The 22,809-nt window shown below is 39.5% G+C and overlaps 1 protein-coding gene across 2 annotated transcripts in view; it reads right to left on the bottom strand.

Moving 5' to 3' along the window:
* Positions 1–20,879, bottom strand: part of NRIP1 (nuclear receptor interacting protein 1) — a 78,218-nt gene extending 57,339 nt beyond the window's left edge. The window contains exon 1 of one of the 2 annotated variants that reach the window (XM_083736162.1): positions 20,395–20,879. The gene's annotated coding sequence lies outside the window, so the exon portion shown is untranslated. Of the gene's footprint in view, positions 1–7,244; positions 7,439–20,394 lie in introns of those variants that run through there. The other variant, XM_083736163.1, reaches the window with a different exon arrangement.
* Positions 20,880–22,809: the final 1,930 nt, after the last annotated feature.

Raw genomic sequence — 22,809 nt, 5'->3', positions numbered from 1 at the left:
TCAGCTTGTGTTCTGGTGAGCTACAAGGGGGGAAAGCTGTGCTGAATGAACTCTATGTGTGGCAGAGTAGATTTGGGGGGCATGGAGAAGGGTGGAGAAGGAATTGTAGCGGTTTGTGTTCTGAACATGTACAGAGTAGCCAGGAATATCTTCTGGGTAGTCAACAATAGCAGGTGAAAGAAAGTAGAACGTGACAAAAATAAAAGATTGAAACATGTGAAAAGAGAAGATAGAAGTTGGGGGAAAGGAAAAGACAGTTGGTGACAGAGGATTGTGAAAGAGGACAGAGTGGCAACAGATAAAGGAGTAGGAATATTCAAGAAAGAAGGCAGAAGGGAAGCGGAGAGAAGGTGAGAAGAGAAAACAAAGGCAAGGCAGGTGATATGGGAACAAAAGTGTCACAAAAAGGTGCTGCCAGAAATAAAAGTGGCAAAAGTAAGAGGAGATGCAGAAAGCTGAACCTTCTTGGATGCTTTTTTTTGGTAGGAAAATGCAAACATAATGCTGATGATGACTTGCCCTTTTGATCAACATCAAAGACAGCCTTCACTGAAGAAGAAAAAACCCCGGAAAGCAAAAATAGGACACAACTGGTAAAAGGGTCCAAAAGCTTCACCAACAATAGACAAGCAATTATTAAAATTGTCACTTAATTATACATACGTGCTCAGAAACAGGAGCCGTTACTCCCATTACTTCAAGTATTAGTTGTAAAGGTATTGAACCTACCACCTAGTAAATTCCAAGACAGATAAATTTTATCTAAAAACATCATTCGTTCCTACTTATTATCATTGGACCTCTAGCCCTGCTATTGGGTGCAGAAAACCTTGTCTTCACCTAATGTTTGATTAATAATCTGTAGTTTTTATTATTAGCATGGTTTTGTTGTCTTGACTTCTATTTTAGCAAGAGAAGTTGTGTCAAATGAATATATTTAGTGTATCTTCATTACCCTTGGCCTCTGCTTTTCTTAGCCCTGTTTCACTTTCTTCTGCTTGTCTTGTCTAATTTATATAAATGGTCAGTTCCTAACATAGGCCCCTGTCTAGGGTCAATATACTAAAACAGGTGGCAAATCAACAAAGTTGACAATGGACACTCACATACATATATGTTTCTATAAAGCTACTTAGCATAGATATACAATTATGCAGAACAAAACCCCAGTAAGATGTTCTCCTTACCAACTGCAATCATCTTCTATTCAAAAAAGTCGTAAATGTGGGACAACTTAAGAAAAACTATTTGCTGACCCCAGGGAAAGGAATACAATAAAACAACTGAGAATAGTAAATGTTTTCTCTTTATGAGCAAAGTATGGGGGTGGTTTTTCTCCTTCTTTTCTTCCTTTTGCAAAGTCAGCTTTTTCATCACATTTGTAGTTTCAGTTATGGCAGAAGGTGTCTGTGTGGCCTAATTCCTCTTAATAAGAATGCATATGGTAATTTGATAGCAGATTTAAGTACAGACTATCAGGATTACTGAAGAAAAAAGCCACATGCTTGAATCTCATCCCTGGAATAGTATGATAGCACTCTAAGAATTGAAAAATTAATCCATCTACAATGAATTGAAGGAAAAGGTAATCAGTGGCTCAACATACTAGTCCCATCAACTGCAATACACACCCCTTCTCATTCCCTGATTATAGTCTTCTACCACTTTGTAAATTCATACAAGAGCAGTTGTGCTGTTTGACACAGTGGCATTTATAAATTAGGATGACAATCCTGTGTATATAATTATGTTTATGTAATTGCCAAAGATTTCACTGTGTCTTCCCCTTCATAACTACAGTTGCATTTGCATGTCATGTCATGAGAAGCCAAACCATGGCTTAGAGTAAATGTGCTGGCTTCCAAGGAAGAGATGATAGCTGCCTTTTAGGTCAGCCCAGCCCAGCCCAGCTTGGCGTAGCATGTTGTTCAAATGCAGGTTTGTGATAAAGGTATATCTTCTTATTATGATTACAGCTCACAATCCCAGGTTTGGACAACATACTAAGCCAAACCTTGGTTTATCTGCTATCCTGTGCTAACTTTAAAATCCCAGAGTGGGGGAAAGCAGGCGAGAGCTTGATTTAGGGTGTGGACAGGAACCATCCTGAGTTAGTCCTGGTTCTCTAACCAGTCTTGGAATCAGAGGCCTTGAATCCTCCTGCTGCTGCCAGACAAAGATCAGGTTCTGATTTTTCCCTTCCATGTCCCTTACTAAAAGATCTGATAGGAAGTAAGAAACAGACCGCTGGTAAATCATTCCCTGGTTGGAAACCGGGGTTCCTGTCCCTCAACTGTTACCTGGAGGCAGCCATTTCATCAGAAGCTTATGCTTTATCAAAAGATCACCTGTATCAGGCACCTCTGAAGAAGTGTGCATGCACACGAAAGCTCATACCAAGAACTAACTTAGTTGGTCTTTAAAGTGCTACTGGAAGGAATTTTTTTTGTTTTGACTATGCCAATTGGTCATTATCAGAACAACTGTGCAAGAATTGGTACCTGACTTTGACTGATTAGACTGCAACCCTGTAGGAAGGGACTGTCTTATTTTTATTGACTGCATGTAAACTACTCTGGGAACCTTTCTGGTTGAAGAGCAGGGTAAAAAAATGCTCTTAATTAATTAATTAAAAAAGTTCATCTTTGGTAGCCAACATATTCAGACTGTTATGAGGTACCATACAAGTTTGCCCAGGAACTATGATAGAAAAAAGGAAAAAACCTTCTTATTTACTGCATCAAAAGGCATTCATTTAGTGGATAAAGAGTTAAAAATTGTATCTTGGGTTCTTGTTGTTTTAGCATGAAAATAGATTCACTGCTCTACAAGAATGTTAAAGAATACAAATACATTTCTTTAATAAATAAAAAAAGTCACAGCACTCTGAGGTGAAAAAAATGTATTATGTGCACTACCAAACATTTCTGTCTAAATAAAAGCATTACCAAACCATTTTAGGCAGTAAAATTTAACTGTAGCTGACCTTCTGTATTAAGTAAACAAACCTTTCTAGCCAGTGTGCTTCCCTCTGAACTCTGCAAGATAATAAGCAATACCTTAATTACATTCATTTACATGACTTTGAAATTGTTCCAGACTGAAGTCAATGCCTACAAGGTCATAGCTTATGGAGAAGTAAGGGAGACACAGAAAGATAATTAGGGGCAATTTATACAATACAGCTGTGGAAGTGTCTTCTTCAAAATTATTATGAACAAATAAAAAAAGGGTCTACATTTTTCATCTTAGATAGAAAATAAACATGTTAATAGCAAAATTATATAATAGATTTTCCTTTCTTGAAATGAGAAGTGCTAGAAATTAGAATTTTTAATACCCAACGACCAATGCAGCAGTCTGAATATTTTATGCGAATATGATAATAGTGCAGGCTAGAAGGCATGCTTTAAAAACAAGGTTACTGGACGTCAGATCTGCTGAACACACAGTGCACAATCAAGTTCATTAGTATATTAGTTTAGTATACTGAGTAAAAAAAGCTAGGAGAGTGCTAAATCCCAAAGCTAAGAAGGCCACTTCAGACAAATTCAGGACCTGTTTGAGTCAAGGTGGGATTCCTCCAAATTGCTTAAGAGATTTGGAGATTCAGGTTTTATAAAAAATGCTGCAGATAGTAGGTCTTCAAAATTTCTAACATTTTCCCCCAAGTTTGCCATACAAGATAAACTCCAAAATGGGGAAAGAGTTATTTTGTGGGCACCATGTTTAATTGTGGGAATAACTGTACCAGAGCATTCTGTCACAGTGCTTTGAGACAAGGATGTTAAAGTAAGGGATCACCTTGTTCTTTATCTGATCAATGCACATTCCTGAGAAAAACCACAATATTCATGTGACTCAGTTCTTTAGTTCTGTTGATACTTATGAATTCCTCAGCAGAACATTAACATGCTACTACTGAGTACTGTAACGTACGGTACTTAAGGGATATCTGCAACAAAATATCATAACCTACTGCATCTGCTAACGGGCAACTCATTAGACTATCATGTAAGCATCTCTTAAAGTATTTATCTTCAAGCATTAGCTATAAAACCAAATAAATTTCCCTCCAGATTATCAAAGAAGGCTGAAGCAGGTTCACAATGATATGCCTAATTCAAATTTCATGGCCAAATTGTGGCTTGCATGTTGGGAAGATATTGCAGGTTTGTATGCTTCTTCCTTCATTCTCAGCTACCTCTTCCACTTTCCAGTTCACAGCATCTCTAATATTTGCTGCTGCACTAACACCATTGGAAACACTAAGTATGGAATAGTTTACTCAGCACCATGCAACTCCGCTAGGTTACAATTATCCCAGAATTATCCCTTTCTTCCATGCACCTACTCACGTGATGCATGAAACGCTTCTGCTATCCTCCTATTCTGCCTACTATCACTTATCTTCCCCGTCCCATTTTTAAAAGAAGTATTGCTTGCTGCTTCTGCACACAAATATGGATTTGATGCATAAAGCAGAGTTGCGGAAGCAGCAAATATTGAAATTAAGGCTGTCATATCCATCAATTAATTGGGGGAATTAATTGATTAAAATTATTGAACTCTGTTAATTGGGCATTGCCCTTATGTCATTCTTCTGGAGTTTCTGGTTTTCTGTCCAACCACCATTAACATCTTTTTTAAAATAAATAAATAAATGCCAAACTCTTATAATCTATTACACAAAATGAATTCAGCTTCAGTTCTAAATTAGATAAATAAAATAGAAAGTAGTTTATAGCAGCAAAATCAACATTTCCAGAATTCCTATTCTTCATTCCATCAAATGCCATAAGTATTTTCAAGCAATTTGCCTGGAATATACACCACTTGTAGTTCCAGTAATCTCTGAGTTCTGTAAAGCATCCTATTGCCTCCATGCCTTTTGTACCATTTTACAATCATTATTTTCTCATAAAACTGTGTAAAGTCTTAGGCATAAAAACACTACTGCCAGCCTTTCTTTTTTTTTAATATGTGAGACAGTCCTCAGAACTTTTGAAATATGGGTATCAGGTGGCCTTTACTGCACCAAAATACCTAATTCTGCATAAGCCATCTCACTATTTACTAGTTCTTTCACATCCAATATGGTCACACAGGTCCTTTCATTAATGACTCTTTTAACTATACTTGCATCCTGTTTTACTGATTGGTATCCAGTAAAATTCAACACCACAGACCAATTACTGTATCAACAATGTCATCATTGTTCCCATGTAGAAGTATACAGTATGTAGATAGTCCTGCTTTCAATTAGGCATTTCAGCTTTTCCCTTTCAATATGGTTTTAATTCTTCTTTGGTTAATAATTCCCTTATATATGTATATCATTATATTTTATTAATTTCCATTTATAAAACATATAATTGAAAATAAAAACAGCAATCAAAATTAATCCATTCCAATATTTTCAATTAATCAAAAATGGGATTCATCGTATTGGCTTCTCTTTAGTACACCATAGTTTTCCAGAATGTTCAAATAAGGCACAGTATGGTTACTGCTACCTGCAAATCAGTTAAAAATTTATAAATATGAACACTACCAAGGCACCTGGAAAGGTAGCCAAGTCACCAATGTTTCATCACTTGGGTTGCACTTTTAAAAGTTGTGTGTGGGAGTTAATTCCACCACTGTTACAATGGTTGAAAAAGGTGTGTGTGATAAAACTCCCACTGTTCTCTGACAGGGCTCCTGCAGTTTGAAAAGCTGATTTACCTCCCTCTTCCTAATCTAGGCTTCTAATTAGCCACTCATCTGGCTCCCCTTTAGCAAATAAAAATTACCTCAAGGCGGCCAGACATCCTGCTGTCACAGTGATACAGCTGTGCATGCAACCACAAGAATGCTAAACTAGGATTGTACACCAAAGCAACTGCATACTTTGTGATATCCTCTATTGCAACTTAAATACATATACATATTTTAAGGGACAGGAAAAGAAAAAGTGACAGGTGTACTGGCTCTATAGCAGAACCCTGTGTGAACAGAGAAAATTCACCATCAGTGAACACTATGGTACCTGAGAGCTGGAATTCTCTTTTCAGGAACTAAAAAAGATAAAAAAAACTCACTCTAAACTGGATAAATGTGCAAACAAAATATGGCAAATTTGGTTCAATGTAAATAAACATGATGCATGCTGGGATAAAACAATACTAACTTCATATGTACATAGGTGGGGTCTGAACTGTTAGAAACTAAAGAGGAAATAAATTGAAGTCATGAAGGATAGCTCAATGAAAATGTCATCAGTGTGCAGCAGCTGTGAAAACAGCAAATTCTGTGATAGGGATCTTTAAGGAAGGGGTGAAACTAAAATTTCTAGTGTCATGGTGCCCTTATAAAAAATAGATGGTTCATGTACACTTGGAATACTGTGTCCTGTTCTGGTCCTTCAATCTCAAAAAGATATGTTTGAGCTAGAAAAGACACAAAAAAATTGAAATATGAATAATCCGAGGACTGGGACACTTTCATTACAAGGAAACACTACAATGCCCAGGGCTCTTAAGTTTAGGGGCAAAAACAACTAATACCAACATTCAGGGTCATGCAGTAAAATTGATGTGCAGTAGATTTAGGGTGCACACACAAAGAAGTGCCTTTTCAAATAATACATACTCTATTTATAGAATTCACTGCCATAAGATGTCACAAGATGGTCACTGGCTGAGATGGCTTGCAGATTCATTGAGGAAAGGTCTATTAATGGCTATGAGTCATGATGTAAGCTCCAGATTCAGAGGTGATATGCACTGAGTATCATTTGCCTCGAAACAAGAAAGACAGAGGGCTATTGCCTTTATGTCCTGCTTATGGTTCCTAGAAGTGTATCTCCTAGGTCACTCTGAATGAAGAGCAAAATGATGGACTAGATGAAGATGGCAAAATGATGGACTAGATGGTCTGATTCAGCATGACTATTCCCATCTAGTTTCACTCAGCACTGGAGGAAGTCACTTTATAACTCTCTCCCCTGAGTGGACAGCTAGAGGAACTGTGCTCCAGCGACCTGTTGCGTTCACACTTGAGGACTTGAAAAACACTGGGCTTCACATGTCCTCTTCCTTCTCAGCAACCTTGCCACTGCTGCACTTTTTTCTCCAAAACTTGTCCTGGAGTAAGGCTTGCCCTAAGTTGCTAATTGGTCAAAGGATGAACAGCACCAATTAATAGCTCTCATGAGCGCAGCTTCTTGTAGCTACATGCCGCTGCTGCACACTCAAACTCACCTCTTCAATTCTACCCTTCTCCTGCTTCTTTTTGATGACATAGGGTGGTGCTCCGTAATGCCAGTTTGAGGTCTTAGCTGCTACCCCTAGCATTGAGAGCAAATGGATCCATCCCAGAAGCCTCTTTTGTATTCTATCCTTGGTGCTTCAAGATGGTGGCAGATTAGCAAGGCAAATTCATTGGAAGGAATCAAAACTTTTAAAAACTTAGAAAACTCGTATCAACCAGCTGATCAAATAAAAGTTACAGGCCTAGCTGAAATACATAAATATTTTTACAACATACTTTTTCCATTTTAAAGAACTAGTGTGACACTGACATCAGGAATCAATATTTACAGGACTACCTTAAAATGGATATCTGTTTATAATATCTGTTTGTTGCTATCTTTGAAGCTCTGGAACAACAACACACAAATGCAGCCAGAGAATATTGCATAATTTGACCTTTGGTTGATTTTAATTAGGATGAACACCCTTAACTGTGCAGAATCCTTGAACATTATAAAAAAATCACTTTTATTACCCCAGTAGTGTATTAATAGTCTTGCAGTAGAAGAGATGTTATTTTCTCAAGTCTACAAGTCATATAAGTGATAAGGTATGCAGTGACTTGTTGCACTGCTTATTTTATTTTAAGCTCATAAGAATCCATCTGACACAGTAGTTAAGCAGCTGGTACACCAAAATCACAGAGTATCTTGCTCTTTGGTAGCTTTTTGTTGCACCCTCATTTCTATCAGTATCTACTTTCTGTCACTTCATAATTCTTGAGGCAAGTAGACTGTTTAGTACAGGGGTAGGCAACCTAAGGTCCGTGGGCCGGATGCGGCCCAATCGCCTTCTCAATCCGGCCCACAGAAGGTCCAGGAATCAGCGTGTTTTTACATGAGTAGAATTTGCTCTTTTATTTAAAATGCATCTCTGGGTTATTTGTGGGGCATAGGAATTTGTTCATAGTCTGGCCCACCACATAGTCTGAGGGACGGTGGACCGGCCCACGGCTGAAAAAGGTTGCTGACCCCTGGTTTAGTATGATGTGACTGAAGATGGTAACATAATAAATAGGAGTGAATTAAAGATAAATTCAGACAGCATACAACCTTTTACAAATATCCACCCACCCTTTATAAATAATAAAGATGGCACCATGAGTCATTCACTAAGCTAAAATTACCAAAAATAGTATGTGTAATGAGTTGGAAGATTTAAATCTCCACCTAGTCTATATATGGACCTGAAAAATGTGGCCCTAGATCAACCAACCCATTGGAAAATATATAAAACAGAGAAGAACTAGCAAACAGCAGTGTTAATGTATAGAGGAAAGCAGAAGGGATGAAACTTTGAGTGTGCACACAACATGTACACATAGGCACACACACTGCTTTCCATGCACACTTTCATACCAGTGCACATCCAATCATGTCCACTCACATGTATGCACACACAAAGAGACAGAAACCTGAAAGCGTGTATAGAACAGATTCTTTGTTTGATCTGTATACCCAGGTGAGCTCTTTTTTATCCATTCTCTGGATCCCTATCTCTCTGTGGCCTTTTGCACATAATGGTAAGTCAATTTCAATGTGAATGAGCTAGCATGCTGGTGCACTATTAGAAAATAGTTTGCTCCGCTGCTCCTGCTGCACTACCATAAGCCACTACCAGGTGTGTAGCTTGGTATTATGTTTGAACCCTGGCTCCTAGTTTGCCAATCAGAAACAAACCATGAGCCAAGAGCAAGCCTCATGATCTGTCTGGAATGAAAAACCATGAGCCTAAGCCAAAGCATGGTTTAGGTCCTGGTAGCAGCAGGAGCAGCTTAGGAGCAAGGAAGCCATGATTTTTTCAACTGTAGATCTGCATGCTAGCTTATTCACACTAAGCCATAGCTTTGCTTAGCATTAATGCAAGACCACTGTCTTCCAATCCCTCTGACCATCTCTGAATCCACATTCCCCTTTCCTATCTATTCTAGCCCTAACACCAGTTTTCCCATTTCTCAGCCTCCCCACTCCTTTTGATATTTCTCCACACATGCTTCTGTTGCACAGTTAACCTCTTCCATCACCACCTAAGAGGAAGGAAGTGCTTTCAAGATGATACTAGACCTGGGCAATATATCAATATATCACCTAGGATCAGTATGAGGGGCAGACCACGATGATGGCTTCACTCAGTGGTATATCGCAAGGTGGAACCGCCGCCTCCTGAGTCCCTCTGCTACCAATGGCCAGTGCACTGAGGGAAAAACAAGCTGGAGTCGGGTGCTGGAGGCAGAGGGACTCAGGAGCGTGGGCAGTTTCACCAGCGATATACCGCTGAGTGAAATCACCATCACAGTCAGCCCCTCATACCGCAGCAGAGGGAGAAACAAGTTGCACCATCAAGGCACCGATACAGCTTGTTCCTCCCTCGCTTCTTTAAACTGCTTGGCTAAAAAGTGAACCACTGCCCTTTCCTCAGCCAAGCAGTTTAACAGAGAACCAACCTACCACCGGCAAGTGATATACCACCATACCACAACGTTTAGCTGGCGGCATACTACGATGTCGTAAAGCACTTATCACCCAGCCCCACATGATACTAGGTGTGTAGGCAATTTGCTAAAGCGCTTGTTGCAGCAGCAGAATGAAGCATCTTGAAGGCACTTTCTCCCATTTCAGTTCAATGGCAATGCTTTAAGAACTGAAAAGGGGATGCAGCGATAGGCAAGTAGGTGGGCAGGCAGCATATGCACTCTAGTCTTACAAGCTGGAACATTCTCATCCTGGCAGCTCAAAGCGAGCGTTTGCATACTAACGTAGGACACTTTCCTTTGGAGACATCCAAAGAGGATGGGTTGTTTATGTTTTTGGAAAGCTTAGAGTGCTACCTTCACAACAGAGCATTTTTTATAGATCAGAAAAATCAATATTCATGTGCATGCATGCAGACGCTAAGAAACTTATTTCCGTATTAAAAGCCCTTAAAAATTTCCTACAAAACAGCACAAGTTCAAAATGAGAAGGCTTCCCACTGATATCTATCTTGCCACTGAGAGAACAGGATTGTGGACTAGATGGGACACTGGCTCTTATGTTCTTAGAATTTTAGCAAACATACCTACAGCAGATCTGTTCTCTTTACACCACCTGCTTTGGCGGTTGAGAAGTGTGGTTCTTATTCTACCTGCATATCCGCAGTTAGCCTTAGCACAAAACAGTTGACAGTTAAAGAACTACTAAGAAAGTGCAACATTCTTTAACTGACATTTACGGCACTGGCCTTGGACTTCTAATCTTTAGCAGACAGGCACACAAATCAATCCATCAGCTCATAAAGGTGTGCTTTCTTAACCTCTAAAACAGATGGGATTGGCTAGAAATGTCTAGCATGTCAAACTGTTAATCACTATTGCCCTTTCCACAAAATAACTCACTTAAGTTGAGGCATGGTTGCACTGTAACCGACATTAGTCTGTGGGAAACCCATTTAACTGTCACATACTCCTGCCACTCCTGCTCTCCCTTAATTAAGCCTAATGCCTTATAATTTGACCTTTTGTGCCAACCTATTAACCCTATCTAGTACAAGTTCAAATATGTTAAACTAAAAATTTGCTGCAAAATATTAAATGCCAACCAAGCTGCAGAAAACAGAAGTGTTATGTTTGTCTACCCAAGTATGATAGGTCTCCTCCATACACAACCCCCCCCCCCATAAAAAATGTAGAAGAGTGGGAAATGGCACTGATGCAAGAGTTGCATTCTTAAACTAAAGACACAACACAACTTAATAGAATGTACTGTTGTTAAAACTATTTCAATATGCTTCTTTCAACAATATCCCTGCCCTGCGGAACTTAGCTGGCAAGTTGCCTATCAATTTGGAAGTTAAAACAAGTTAATGGTTTCTCCATACTTGTGGGACTTCCTGGGTTCACAGAAGCAGATAAATTTGTAAATTAAAAGAAAAAGGCATTTTAATAGATACACACACACACACACAATGGTCCTATGAACTTTCAGGACCTACACATGTTGAAGCCATAGAAATCCTGAGTTCTTTAGCGCTATATTAGAGAAATAATGTTCCATTATTTTAATGTTGTATTTTATTTTTGTTTTTAAGTTGTAATCATTCATCTTGTTTTTATTATTGCTTGTAAGCCGCTCTGAGCCCGGCCTTGGCTGGGGAGGGCGGGGTATAAATAAAAAAATTATTATTATTATTATTATTATTATTATTATTATTATTATTATTATTATTATTATATAGCACAAGGAGATGAGGTTTCAAAAGGGTGGGAAAGAAAAAGATTGTCCTCTGTGAATTCCAACACACAGCTAGAAACCTGAATTGGACTATTCCAGTTAGAGGCAGTGATACACTGCAACATTTTGTTGCAGACCCTCACTTACAATTAATATCCTTCTTCCACCAGTTATCAAACCTTATAATATCAGCATATGTTAATGAAAATGAAAATGATTACAGCAGCACTATTGTGTTATAAAAGTTTTAATTTCCCTGTTATGGTTTACCAATACTAATTACATTGTTCCTTAACAGGACAATATATTTTATTCCATATCAGGGAGATCATTTGCAAATTTAGGAGGTAGTATAATCGAGAGAGACTCTTGAGAGTCCCATGAACTGCAAGAAGATCAAACCTATCCATTCTTAAGGAAATCAGCCCTGAGTGCTCACTGGAAGGACAGATCCTGAAGCTGAGACTCCAATACTTTGGCCACCTCATGAGAAGAGAAGACTCCCTGGAAAAGACGCTGATGCTGGGAAAGATGGAGGGCACAAGAAGGGGACGACAGAGGACGAGATGGTTGGACAGTGTTCTCGAAGCTACCAACTTGAGTCTGACCAAACCATGGGAGGCAGTGGAAGACAGAAGTGTCTGGCGTGCTCTGGTCCATGGGGTCACGAAGTCTCGGACACGACTTAACAACAACAACAAATGAGAGAGAGAGAGAGAGAGAGATTGCTATCGAGGCTTCAAAATGCTTTCAAATAGAAGACAAATAGTCGTCCTGAGTCACTATAGCTGACAACTGAAAATTATTAGTTTTATCAAACTCTGACCAACTTCACAAGTTAAAAACGTAACAATTTTTTTGCACTAACATTTGAGTCAGAAAACTTCACAGTGCCATAAATCTACCAGGACCTGATTCAGCCTGTTTATTTGGTTTAGATTTAGAAAAAGTATACAATGTTAATTTTACTTGATGTATAAATAACTCAAAAGTTTATTTTAGATGTCTGAACCACATGACAATATGAAAGCGTTTATTGGAGTTTTAAAAGAAAAAAAAATATTTTCCAATAGCTAAAAGTGAACTAATTATTTGACTAGGATTGAATATTCAGCAAAACACACGTCAGTGTCGATTAATACACTTATCAGCCTGGTATTACTTTTGGCTTTGATTTTATTTACGACTGCTCGGATGAATTCATGACTTGATTTTTGCTTGTTTTACTTATTTTTGGTTTTAATTTAAACCTTCCTTTTGTTTACAAATAACTATACTGTCTGTGTGTCTGTGATATTGAAACCAGATAGATACACAGTAGTTTATAATTTTGAAAATGTATCATTTGGCTGTTATTGGACCTATTCATTATGTTACTAATTTTATGTATTTTTAGAATGTTTTTTATGGGAAATGTTCTGTCCCACATGGTACCAAGATAAAGTAAAGTAATTTAAACACTAAACAATAAATGGTACTAAATACAATCTTATGCAATGCATATTAACCATTCTGATTATTGCTATGCAGACTTCACACAAAACAAGAGTGTTGAGTAGTCATTTGACTAAAATATTTTTCTTGGAACTACTTTAAGTATGAAGGCCTTCTTTTTACAGTCTTCCTTTCATGCCATCCTAAATGCAACCTATATATTCCTCAAGGATTCTGAACTTATTATATATAAGAGTCAGACTACAAAAGTATGCATATATGTTCCCCTTTTTTAATGCATGGCTTAATCCAGGGAAAGCTAAGAATTTTAAGTTCCAATGGAAAAAGCTGAAGCATGCACTTAATTTTCCCACCAAAATGAATGGGACTTTAAACTGTGTTTTATATAAAATGTATATAAACATAGGTAAGATTCACATTCTTACTAGCCCAGAGCTTTCCAAACTTTTCATGTTGGTGACACACTTTTTTGACATGCATCATTTCGCGACACAGTAATACAGTTTTACTAGCAAACCAGAGATTAAACTACATCCCTTTCCATCATTTGTGCAACACACCTACTGACTGCAGCCGATACACTAACATGTCATGACACAGTTTGGAAAGCTCTGTACTAGTCTAATAAGAGACTACTAAATGTGGTCATGCTACGGCTACAGCTAGGCATTTTGATTTTAGTGGAAGAATTGTGGGTGTTGAAATCATTTTCACTGCAGTGTGGTGTAGTGGTTAGAGTGTCAGACTAGGACCTGGGAGACCAGGGTTCAACACCCCCCCCACACACAGACACAGTCACGAAGCTCAGTGGTGACCTTGGGCCAGACACTGAATTTTTCTCTCTAACCTACTTCACAGAGTTTTTGTAGGGATTAAATCAGAGAGGGAAGAACCATATATGCCATCTTGATCTCCTTGGATAAAAAGGTGGAATATAAATGCAACAAAAAAGAAAAACTAAATATACTTAGGCAGTGTTTGAAACTCCCATTGTTCTAGGCGCATTTCATTAATGCGAGCAGTCTGAGCTCTGGGCACAGTACTGTGCCTAAGATTTCAGATTAAAACTGCAGAGTAGGAGGAAAATAGGACCTTTTTCTGCCTCCCCACTTCCAGCTACTCTCTGAAGACTGGAGAAGAGACCCTCTTAAGAATATCAGGGGGGTGGGCAGAAGGAAGGACTAGACCATGTGAAAAATGAACATAATATTTTAGCAGCAGTTCATTCATTTTCACCTTTGTATTCTCGTTATAAAAAAGCAAGCCTAGAAATTCCGTTGTTCTGCCCATAACCTAGGTTTAAGGTGCCATTTAGCTCCTAGCTTTCATATCCCAGTTTCTAACACTGCACTTAGGTGCTTAACTTTAAACGTGGCAGTACGCTGGTGGCAGGGAGTTTAAGTAAGGTCCCTTTCCCACACTGTTCTGAAGGGTTCCCTCTCCTTTCCCAGTGGCAATAGATGACACCATCAGTGTGAGCAAAGTCTGAATCCAACCCAATAACCACACAGTTTTATAAACTTTATACACATTATTCAGTATTCACAAACCAATACTCAGTTGGAAAGTCATCAAGTTTTCAGATCTAACTGAACTATTCAAGGCACAATATAAAAATCTGTATAAATTTTCAAATTACAAAAAGTTCAGAAAACATCTGAAGAAAAGAAAACTTCCCCATCTGTTGGATGTTTTATGAGCCACCACATTTATATTATTTTCATCTAATGTTTCTGTAGCTACAGAATTACAACCCCACAGAGGAACTCCAGTGCTTGATTATGTTCATGCTAGCCAGTGTGCCACATGGCCAGAGCACCACCGTCCAAATAGATGCTCCAAAATTATGAACTTATTTCCAGTTTGAGATTTCATATTCTGAACCAGACTATCTTCCAGATGAAGAAGAACAATTTTGTTTCAATTGCGATGTTGGTACAGGTGGCTTTAATCTAAAACACTGTGGGAAATTTTTATAGTTCACACTTTAGTTCCGCTATAAAAGGATTTTTATTCAATACTTGCCCTCAGGATAATGATCTGTAACTAATTTTCTTTTCTTTATAAATTCATCTTGGTATTGGTAAAAAGAATCCAGATTTTTAATAAATGTTGGGCAAATTTACTGCAGTTTTAAGAAAAGACGGACACTGACTTAAGTACACCATAATGCAACTACAGGATCCGTCTTTCCACTTTTGAAATTCTGACGTTGAAGGGGGGGGGGGATAAGCACATGCATTCTGCAGAACTGATTTAAGGCAAGCATGTATTTAATCAAAATAAAGAGGAAATACACACATTTTTTAAAATGCTACGCACATATTAGGTTGATCTACCTCTTCCAATTAGGCAATGTTACCATGTAGTTCTTTGGAGGAAAGTGCGGAGCTCAAATAAAATAAATAGGAAAATAAAATACAATATTGACGTGCCTTTTTATACACACTACTGCTGTCGTAAACAGCTTGCTTTAAATTCTTCAAAAGAAAAAAATCATTTGGCAGTTGTAATCTGCAGCTGTTAGTTAATATTTTACATATTAACATGTGACCAGGAAAGTTGTATTTTGAGCATGCATGCAATTAAGTGTGCACACGCGTTGATTTTATTAAAAACATGAACAAAAGTGCAAATTACATACATATACTTTAAAAATGACTAGGAGAAGAAACAAGTTGAAAGAAAGAACACAAGAAGATTCTTGATAAGACAAAGGGTCTATCTAATCTGTTACTAACAGACAAATGCCTCAGGCAGGTACACAGATTTGGCATGAAAGCCTTCCTGGGTGATATTCAGAAATATAGTCTCAGAATGTGGATGTTCCATTTAGATATCATGACTATCAGCCATAGATAAACGTAATCTCTATTAATGAGCATAATCCTTTTTTGAAGCAAAAAAGCACAAAACTCCACCAGTCTCGGTGTCTAAAACAAAATTATGTAACAAGTAAATAGTGTGTAAATAGTTTTAAATGGTCATTAAAAGATGGTTTATTGACTAGATATATGTTGTACTAAAAGGACATTCCTGTTTTCATAGCTCAATCTGCCTCCATTTACTATATAAAAATAGAAAATAATAATAATAATAATAATAATAATAATAATAATAATACCAAGCATTCATTTACAAAGTGCTTTACACAAGTTCTTTCAATAATCCTAATAACAATCCTATAGAGCAGGAAATGGGGAGATGGTGGCTTGCCTAAAAGCTAACAGTACAATCCTATGCACGTCTACTCAGAAAGAAGTCCCACTGAGTGTATGTGAAGGCAGTATTAAGAAGCCAATTGTTTGCCCTAAAACAGGGGTCAGCAGGGGGGCGGTCCACTGTCCCTCAGACCTTGTGGGGGGCCAGACTATATTTTTGGGGGGAAATATGAATTCTTATGCCCAACAAATAACCCAGAGATGAATTTTAAATAAAAGGACTCATGTAAAAACTACTCATGTAAAAACATGCTGATTCCCGGACCATCCGCGGACCAGATTTAGAAGGCGATTGGGCCAGGCCTTAGTTTGCCTATCCATGCCCTAAAAGAAGCAAGACTGAGAAGTGTCTTCTTTTGCCTTCTACCATTCTCTGTTCTCTTGACAGGAGACATTGGAAATGATTTTCAAATAGCACAGTTTATAAACTTTCTTGGTTCTGGGAATCCTTATTGTATACTGCAGAGGAAACCCTGAACATCTGCCACAGACCTTTTGCTTGTTGAAAAAGATTCTGACAAATGTCCCAGGGCATTGGTTTTGCCTTTGGTGCCTCATTATTATTCCACGCGAACTAAAAGCACCTTCTACAACATTGAAAAGTACCATTGGCTGCATGTCACAAAAAAACAATAACTGGCATGTTTTAGGAAGATCTGTCTGGTATTATACAGGTCTCACGAGCCTCAGCAAGGAAAGCCTAATAAGCTTCCAAAGAAATTCATCATTCATCAAAACAATTTATAACTGCTGCTCTACAACTAAAAAGGTATACAGAACCAATGTCATAGGAAACCTCTATAAGGCCTTGACATTTTCACTAGCATACAGTAGTGGAAGCCGAAGGCATGACCACCAGGCAGGATACAAAAGGAGCTTATGTAACATCAAGTAGTCTTTCATTTTTATTTTCATAACAATCTGTATTTGTTGAAAAAAGACATATTTTTGCACTTTTTTTTTACAAAACACATCCTAGCACTTCCTTTATCGCAGATCTGAATACCATTTTCGGTGGCTAAGAAGTGATATAAAAATCAGTAAATAAGATAACCAATCAAAGAGCCAACACAGAAGTAAAATGCATATTTGCATTTAAGATTCATTAAAAATATGTACATTACATCACATGAGGGGAGGGGAAGGAGCACAGTAGACAAGGAGGCAGAATTTAACCCTTCCCTTCCTTATTTTAAAAGCTGGTGTTTGCTGGGGGGGGGTCCCTCATTGGGAGGAAATCCTCCATTAATGTCAATGTAAATAGCTTCAGAGGAGAGATTTTTCTTGAAAATCCAGCAGGGGAATAAAGAATTATATTGCCCTTCCATGCTTTTATGATCACCATAATGATTATCTTCTGCAGCTGATGCAATGTCTAATTGAAGCAAACAAACAAACAGCTCAAACAAATGAAAATAAAATGCCACATCTAGTTTAGACCAGTAACCTGTCACAGTTCTTATACTTCACCTTAAAACTGAGTTAGAAAAACAAGATACAAGAAAGAAGTTAGAATTTTTCTCCAGCATTTCCCCCCCAGAATAAATGCAATACGTACAAAATACCCAGGTTCAAAACACATGTAGTATTTCCAGACCCAGGACCAATCATCACACTAAAGTGCGAATGTTTTCTAACCACTATGTAACAGGCACCATAGATTAATAAACTTTTGCATCTTTTAATTTATAACTCTCTCAAAGATCCCATGGGCCTTCAAGGGGATTTTCAGAGCTCAAAACACAAAGAAGACCTCAGAACATAGAAAACTTGCACATGCCCAGTAAAAATTAATACATGAATTAAACTGTAGTATCCTAATGGATAAATTATGGATATGCCAAGCGCTCTTGCTGCAATTTTTTTAAGTTTAGTCTATAAGACTTTGCACTTTCTCCATCATGCTTCATTCTCTTGAAAATTAAAGCCTCTTGAGATTTTATATTATTTAATGAGATTTATTCACTTTATCAATAATAATCATAGTGTGCACAACAGCATTCATTCGAATTTCAATAACTTGGATATGGTTTGTGAAGGAGGGATCTTGTAGTCAAATTTAACTTCTGGTTAAGTAAATTAGCAGATGAAATTTAACAAGCTGAATGGGTGAATGTGTAAAATGCTACCATTTCACTGTTTAATGTTTTGCTGATGTTTTCTTTAAATTGTCTTCCGGTGAATAAGGAGGAACAGAATAATGACCAAGATAATGGAGGGCACAAGACTTCTGTCCAAAACAATTGTGAGAAATCTTGAACCTCTTTAGTGGTCAGAAGTGGAGATCAAACGCAACCAGAGAAGACAGATTTCAGGATACAGTGCAGACTGCAACTTATCTCCATGCAACAGTAGCATATCACGCAACCATCATACCTTCCATTTCAATCTGTTATCAGTTTGCAATGAGGAATTTACTCAAACAACAACAAACTATGATCTTTCTTTTACTGAAGAAAGGGGGCAGCCAAGCAAACTTATTAAACTTATACTTTACACTTGAATTTAGCTGTTTGTACCACGTGAGCAGTCAACCACTTACAAGCATTTGCAGACATTAAATATAGTCGTCAGCATTCTCCCTTCAAGCATCTTTATATTCAGAGCTCTAACACTTACATCAGAAACTTTTTTTGCCTTGAACCTTAGTGATGTGTCACACATAAGTTTAAATACAGATCCACTCAGATCTGCCACTAGAAGAGTCTTTATTTTACAGGATAAAAAAGAATATTGACCTCCAGGAAGTAACCTTTTATTTCTGAAATTCAGCATGTTGAATTGGTACTCTTTTCCTAATGAATTATATGATTTATCCGTACAATTCTGCATGCAGCCATGACTTAGTAATCTGTTTCGATGCCAATTGAATAAAGCATCTCAGCAATTAGTTATCACGGAACCAGTTAGTTATGACTTAAGACACACAAAATAGATTTTCAGAAACTTCATCTTGCCAAATAGAACATACACTAGAGTACGCCTGAAAATATGACGGGGTTTTAAAAGAAGCCCATGTATCAAGGATTCACAATCATGTCAAACAGAGATACATTTAATTTTTAAAAAACCTAAAGTCTCCTAGAAACCTTACCGTCACAGAACAAAATTTCTGCTCAAATACGCAAACTATTTGCAATGACAGCCCAACTTGTTTCCAAGTCCATTTTCCAATTTCTCAAATCACAACGAAGAAGAAAACACATTGTAATATTTATACTTCCTAGGGTGAGAAAAGTAATCAGAAGGATATAGAGTGCGACCGAATGTGTTGGTGCTTGCCATACAGACGAAAAGGAAAGGACAATATGCGGGGGGGGGGGGGGAGGGATGGAGGAGGCGTAGCATGATGGAACTAAATAATGAGAAAGCACCTTTTCTGGAGGATGGGGATGGAGTGGGAGTTTGTATGTGACACAGAAGAGGGGGTGGAGGGGGGAACCTACCCAGCCGGTGTGCGTGTGCATGTGTGCGTGGCGATGGAGAGGAAGTGAATAAATAACCAAGTGAATAAATAACAGGAGGTGAGCGCAGACGGAAAGGAGGCATGGCCTTGTCTAGTGCGGTTGTGCAGGCAATTAAGAAGAGGTGGAAGCTTAGCAAGGGATGGAAAGAGACTTTGGAGCGAGGGAGGGAGAGGGAAAGAAGGCGGACGCTCGAGCCACACGCCAGGTTTTCCTCTTCCCTTCCACATCCCGCAGAGGAGCTGCTGCTGCTGCTGGAACTGCAGCTCCTGCGCACAAGACTTCGTGGCTCCCTGAATAATTCAGGGAGGGAGGAGGGGGGGGGGAAGAGAAAGGTCCGTCTCTCAGAAAGAATGCAAACCAAAAAAAGGGGGGTCAGCAGACGGAAACTACCCCCTCCGCTTGCCCTGCCTTCCCACCCACCCTTAATTGCCGGTCAAACTTTATTTGTCTAAAATGCTTAGCGAGGAGGGAGACTGGCTGCCACCGGAAATAATCTCTCGCTCCTGGGAGATCCGAAGTCAAGCCCGGGTATTGTTCCCTCGTCGCCGGAGCCCCATCCCTCCCTCCCTCTCCGGGCGCTCGCTGGTTCTGTCAGGTTGCCAACGCAGCGCCTCCGCTCCCCTCCGTCTCTCCATCGAGCCCCCAGCCGCCGCCGCCACCACCGCGGCCATTTCCCATTGCTCGCCTCCCCTCTCTCCAGTGGCAGAGGCGGAAAAAGCGCCGGCCTCCGTGGCCCTCGCCAACTCACCTCGCCGGCCCCTTGCGCGGCGACCGCCGCTCCCAGCCGCCTTTCTCCCGGGAAGCTGCTCCTGCTCTCCGTCTGCCTTGGCTCGCCTCTCGCCCTCCTGTCCGTCGGAGGGAGAGCTCCGAGCGCGCGCGCGCGCCGCTGCCGCCTCCGCCTCTTCCAAATGCCACCCCTGACAAGCGGGCGCGAACTCCGGCGCTGAGTTCTAGCGCGGAGAGCTCCGGCGAGCGGCGCCTGAATGGGGAGGGGAAGAAGCAACTCGTGAAGGCGACGCCGCCTCAGACGCCCGCCCAGCACGCAGATACACAAAGCTCCCCGGGGACGCCGTCCTCTCCGGAGCAAGAGCTCGGCGCCCGCGCTGGCAGCAGCGCCTCCGCTCTTCCTCGCTGGTTCGGGGCTCTGCTGCAATGCCTGTGAGGCTGACTTTCAAAGCCTCACCCGCAGCCCGAGATCCTCCCTCCCCTCCCCTCCTCCCTTTCCACCCTGTCAGCCCGTCCCTCCCCTCCCTCCCTCCCTCTCCCCTCCTCGCCATTCATCGCTTGAGCCAAGTTTCTCCGGTTTAACCTCTTTCTCTCCCGGCAGCCACAGCCAAGCAGATGTGCGAGGCAGGCTCGCCGAGGAGTCTGCCTGGGAGCATCTCTGCAACTGGAGAAAGACGAGGCTTGAAAATAAAGTTGATGTTTGACTGTAAGGACAATAGATAGACAGGCCAGCGTTGCTTGCTTGCATTTTTACAGGGCACGCATGCGATATATATATATTTAATACAGTATTGTACACTGTTCTGAGCGGGCGAGGGTGGGGTGAGGCAGATCTTAAATCAAGGATATTCAAATCCTGTTCTGAGCACTGTAGAGCCCCAAAGGAGGAAAGCTTTGCATAATTGCACCATATAAGCAAAAATAAGTCCTAGTGTTTTGCATTGCGATTTTTTTTTCTCTGGAATAGTTAATGCACACCTTTGATGTGTTGGGTTCAATGTTCATTTGCGGACTCCCAGCTATGAGTGTGTGGAAGGTAATAGGACTCCAGTCAACAAATTTAAACACATTTTAAATTATGCTGAATTTCATTATTTAATATCTGTTATGTGTATGTCTTGTTTGAAGCCTTTCAAGTCCACCTCTAAGCTTTCAAATGGGAAACACACGCCCCAGCTAATAATGTGAGGTCAAGAAGGACATGGAGTTGTCTGATATCCTATTTTGAAACATTCTTTCAAGGTTTTCTGTCAAGGGTGCCCCAGTATTACAGAGCCTGGACCAAGGTCTTGGTGGGATGCATAAGTCCATCAGGATGGGTGAGGAAACATAAATGGGAGAGACTCAGAATATGAAGAAGACTTCATGTCACCTAAGTTTGGCAGGTGTGGCTGTTGAGGAGTAAGGACCAGAACTGAACTTGGAAGCGCCTCCAACTACAGCTGAACAAACTAGGAAATTATGGTCTCTGTTTGTCCAGACCTGATTACTAACAAATAGAAATAGATTTGGTTGAATTGCATTATTTCCTAGAACTTTCAAAAGAAAAGACCATACCTAAATATGCTCTCAGCTATTGAAATAAAAATGTGGCCCAGATCCCTTTTTAAATGTGTCAAGTACCGGTAGTTGTTTTCAACTGTTTTTACTATTTTATTCTTTGATGGTTTCTCTATTTTACAATCAGGTGATGTTTAAATTTTATGAAATAAATGAGATCCAGAGGTGCATGTGTATTGGATCTGAGTGCACCTCATAGTTTCCATCTATTTGAGCACTCTCCAGCTTTCTCAAGAACTTCTGGAAAGTAAACTAACAGATAACTTCTATTATGTATGTATACACCTTTATTCAATCACATCCCTAGATCAGACAGTGATAGAGTGATGTATAGCTGCACAAGTTTGTTCTTGCTTTTTGTTTACGGAACAATTATTTGGGTTAATTAATTGTGGCAGTGAGAGAGGGTGATGGGTGAAGGATCCAGCCTTGAAGATCTCTGAGTCCTTATTACTACCAACTCATTATGCCTTGGCAAATGTAACACCAGTACTGTAATACTGATATCCCTTGCTAGTAAATAACAGCCAGTGGGACTCCTCTGGAGTAAATAGTTTCAAACATAATATTCATTGAAACAATGATTTAATAACTCTCCCAAGAATGATGGCACAGTCTGACTAGTAAGGATGGCTAGACATGTTTGAGATCATTTGAGGTAAAGGGCCAGTTCAGACACTCATAAAGGTTCCTCTCCCTCTTCTAAAGCCCTGAAACTAGAAGCATTGTGGAGTGAAGATGTGATATTTCACTTAGCACAACTGCTGTATAGTGGGATCAGTCCATGGGAAATAAAGTTCTGTGGAAGAATATGGATTGTCCCTAAATGAATTTAGAATTAGGTTCAAGATAATTTTATGAAAGGGCAAGAAAGACT

Source organism: Podarcis gaigeae (assembly GCF_964106915.1).
Source record: "Podarcis gaigeae genome assembly, chromosome: 4".
NCBI classification, from domain to species: domain Eukaryota; kingdom Metazoa; phylum Chordata; class Lepidosauria; order Squamata; family Lacertidae; genus Podarcis; species Podarcis gaigeae.
The sequence above is the reverse complement of the archived record's forward strand: the minus strand, read 5'-3'. Positions and strand labels throughout refer to the sequence as shown.